Source organism: Cavia porcellus, unplaced genomic scaffold (genome assembly GCF_034190915.1).
Source record: "Cavia porcellus strain 051 isolate PalLab524CR breed Dunkin Hartley unplaced genomic scaffold, mCavPor4.1 scaffold_38, whole genome shotgun sequence".
NCBI lineage: Eukaryota > Metazoa > Chordata > Mammalia > Rodentia > Caviidae > Cavia > Cavia porcellus.
Window position 1 is genome coordinate 9,307,950 of NW_026947521.1, and position 4,248 is coordinate 9,312,197.

Sequence of the window (4,248 nt, forward strand, 5' to 3'; positions counted from 1 at the left end):
GAGGTCACAAATGCACACGGTAGCAACTGGACCAAAGCTGATGATGGGAACCCTGAAAGGCAGCTGAGAGGGAAATCTAGGTAGGGTCTGAGAGAATCCCCCAAAGAGCATCTGGGGGAGGGGATGATGGGCATCTTCTACGGACATCACAGGGTAAGGCAGTAAGTAAGTAGGACATAGTACAGGGCTCTGAGAGATACAGTCAGGTGCAGGACTGCCGGCCAGTGGTAGTGTAGAAGGAGGAGAGAATTCCTGAGAAGTTTATTCTGGGGACTATTAAGATGTCAAAATGCCTTGAGATACTGCAAAAGGCCCTCAAGGTAGAGTCTTGTTATGATTTGTTTCTCAATGTTCCTCGCAAGCTGCATGCAAAGAAAGGCATGTGGGTTTTTCAGAGGTGGCTGAATCTAGAGTTTGTCATTGATTCCTCATCCAAGGCTGGGAGTAAAGGTGCAAGTGCCATACCTGCCCTAGAGCAGGTAGCCTGCATACAATATAAGGGACAGAGAGAGGCATTGTCCACTCTCTCCCTCGTTGCTTTTGCTGTCTTCCTCCACCACAAACTGTTGCCCCTCTGGTTTGTATGTAGCCAGTGATGGAATGAAACCTTCATAAACTGTGAGCTAAATAAATCTTTCCCCCTTTAACTTTGGGTGTCAGATAGTTTGTCTCAGCAATGAGGGAAAAGTAACTAAGACAACTTTAAAGGCCTCCATTGGCACAGTACAAGAACCCTTCCTCTGGTCACCTGCTGGACTCTCAAGTCCCTGGGGACTTCACATCATGCACACCACGTCCTTGTGTCCTCTAAGCTCTGGAGCCACATTCCCTGTTCCTAACTTTGCCTTCCATACTGTAGAGACTCAGCCTACTGGCTGCTCTGAGTAGATCCTCCCTGTCTCTGCCCAGATCCTGTGTTATTCTTCCCAACTCCCCACCCTCAACTCCCCATAACAAGGCTCTCTCTTGCCTCTCTTGAACAAGCTCATTTCTAAACACGGTCCTGGAGTATGATGGGAGATCCTGTGATACCGTTAATGAGCCTCTGTGTGGACAATTATAACCTGGAATGCAGCTTGGCTTGGTCGTCTCCCACTCACGTGTATCATCTGATCCAGTTACACACCCACTCACAATTACAATCTTGTTCTCTGAGAAAACACCATGCCCAGACCTCACAGGCTACAGCCCCGGAGTGGTTACGCAGGCAGGCACACGTCAGCACACCAGTGCCCAGTGGCCCACACATGCTCACAGACGTCCACTGCCATGGATGCCTGTAGGGCATCTTCCCGAGCGACACCTCCTGCTTAGAAAGGACTCATGGGGGAGACATCTGTGTCTGTCTCAGATGGCCTGCACCTCTCTTCCACATGATTTCCTCCCTTTGATCCAACAAAGTGCATGCTTTTAGAGACTCATTGGTGGCAGGAAACAGAAATCAACTTAGATTTTCTATTAGGAATCAGGTATCAGACCACAAGGGCCAGAAACTGGGGTGGCTTTATGACGGAGAAGCCAGCCAGAAACCAACCAATGTAGCTGGTCATGTTCTTTATTTTTTCAAAAGGAATTCTCCTTCTCTCTCTCTCTCCTGCATTCAGATTACTTGGAGCATTTATTAAAAATTCAGAGCACTGAGTCTCTGGGGACAGAGTCAAGGAAACTACATTTTTAACAAATGCCCTAGGTGTTTCGCTGATGTATGAAAGGTTAAGAACTGCCATGCTAAGAAGGTTCATAATTAAAACATTGGGCCACATCTTTGAGGCTTGTCCACCTGGTTGCAGTACCACAGACTGACTCAGGCTGGGCCAGATGTCTCAGTGCCATGGGCTGTGGCTGTCTGTGAAAGAAATGGTCTGATCCAACTATAAGGCATAGAATAGGGAAACTGACCATCCTGCATGGCGTAATGAGATGTTCCCAGTGCCTTATAATTAGCTCCCTTTCACTCACATTGGTGCAGAGGGGTTTATTGTAGTCAAATGACTCTTACGGCATAGGCAGTCAGAAAGACACAGGCACACACCCGTTGCCACACACACACACACACACACGCACACGAGCACACACAGGCACACACTGACTCACATGCACACACACCCACCATCCTGGGCACTGTGGGAGAGGTTTGTTCTGGTAATGATCTCTTTGCATCTCAGTAAGACTATAAAAAAGGTGGGGGACCTTTATTAATTATATATCCTGCATTCAATGAAACATAATATTTAATTTAAATAATTGCAGGAGGTGGCTTTGATACTTTGATTCTCTTTCCAGAACAAATGGCTTCTCTCTCTCCATGGCCTGCTGAGATGATCTTGCATGATGAAAGACCAACCTGATCTGTCCCTTTCACAGAATTTTTGTCCTAGAAAACGATGAAATGCTTCCCTGACTGAGTATAAAGCAGGGGCTGCAGTCACTTCACCAGCTTTGAAAAAGAAAGGCAGGGAAAGATCTCCATTTTATCTTTTCCAGACAACAGGTGGGAGAGAGAAGGGCTGGATCAGGGAGCTCTGAGAGATGGGTCCGCCAGTGTGGCAGAGGTAGGTACCATCTCAGTGTCCCCGGACCTAGACTGACCACACCTTCTGATCCTGGCTGCTTTCCTGTGTGCTGGGCATTGTCAGTCTCTGTAGGCTCTTAAAGGTCAAAAGAGAAATTATCTTCTATTGCTGGTACTGCCCTCTTCAAACTCTCTGGAGGTGTCTTAGTTAGAAGCCAGATAATGCCAGAATACCATGACACTACAAGAATACCTAGAGAATTGGAATTCTGACAAAACAGGCTAGAAATTTCTGTTTTGACAAGAACTTCCAGAGTCCAGGTGGCCAGCGGGCTCCTGCCTGGACTTGCTTGGGAAGCAGACTCAGGATCCTTCCTCAGTCAGGAGCTTCCAAGGTGACGCATCTGGCTGAGCCCTGGCCAGCTGGTGGGGTACATCCCTGGAATCATCTCTCTTCCTTGCCTGAAAGACAGGAGACTTGGCACTGAATATAGGTCAAGTTTGTGTCCAAGATTCTATTCTGTTTTTCCAAGACAAAATCTGCAAAGAAGCTTGGCTGGGAGTGATTGGGGACAGGTAGGAAAGAACCTGCCATCTGTGGAAGCTGTCTGGTGCTGGTGTATGGATGTATTTGGTACCCATGAATCTTGTGCCTGTGGAAAGCTTATCATCCACTTTACAGATAAGGACATGAAGACCCTGAGAGGCAGGTGACTGCTGGGTGATGCAATTAGTAAGAGGCAGGGTAGGATTTGAAGCTATTTTGCTTGGTCCAGAGGCCCCCTTCTCTGTTCCTGCAGCAAGAGAAGGTAAAGCACAGGGTTCCTTTGTCAGGGCTCAGTTTCTCAAGCTTCAAGTGCTCACAGCAGTGGAGAAGGGGCCAAACAGGAGCTGGGACTCCTTGTGAACTTCCCAAGGGCCAGTTCACTTGGTTGGCCATTTTCGTTCCTCCATCTTTGTTCTCTCCTTTCCCCAACCAGATAGCTTCCGACCAGTCTGCAATTAAAAGCAACAATGACAAAGTAAAACAGTCTTGACTTTGCTCCTCTCTTCACTATTTCCAAACTGCCTTCTTCTTCCTTTTTCACTGAAAATGCCCCACTGTGGCCACTGACTACTTGGCATTGCCAAATTCATTAAGTTTTCCCCATTTTCTTAGTGTTTGGCTTCTTGGCATCACTGGTCTGTTGATGGTTCAGCCCTTCTTTGTGCTTCTTTTTTTTTTTTCATGAAAATATATCGTCTGGATTTTTCCTGTGATCATTTGTCTGCTCCTTTCCCACCTCCTTTTTAGGTTTCTTCTCCTCTATTAAACTTTTAAATTTCCAAATTTCATGGCCTGGCCTCAGCCTCTTCTCTTGCTATGGTTGCTTTCATATCGCATGCATTTCCCTGGTTTAAATACCTCCATATTTGTGTCTTCAGCTTGGAACACCTTTATGAGCTCCAAATCCACATGTCTATGTAGGGGGTCTGCAATTCCCCCTGTACCTGACCAGGTAACACTCACAGCTGGCCCTGTGCATCTGTGGAATCAACATCTGCAGGTTCAACCAGCTGTAGATTGACAGTATTTTTTTTTTTAAAACCTTCCATCTATATTGAACATGTATAGACTTTGCCCCATGTCATTATGCTCTACAATATAGTATAACACTTCAAATGTAACATTTATATTCTATTAGGTAAGAGTTGATTTTAAGCATACAGAATTTTGTGCCTAGCTCATATATGCA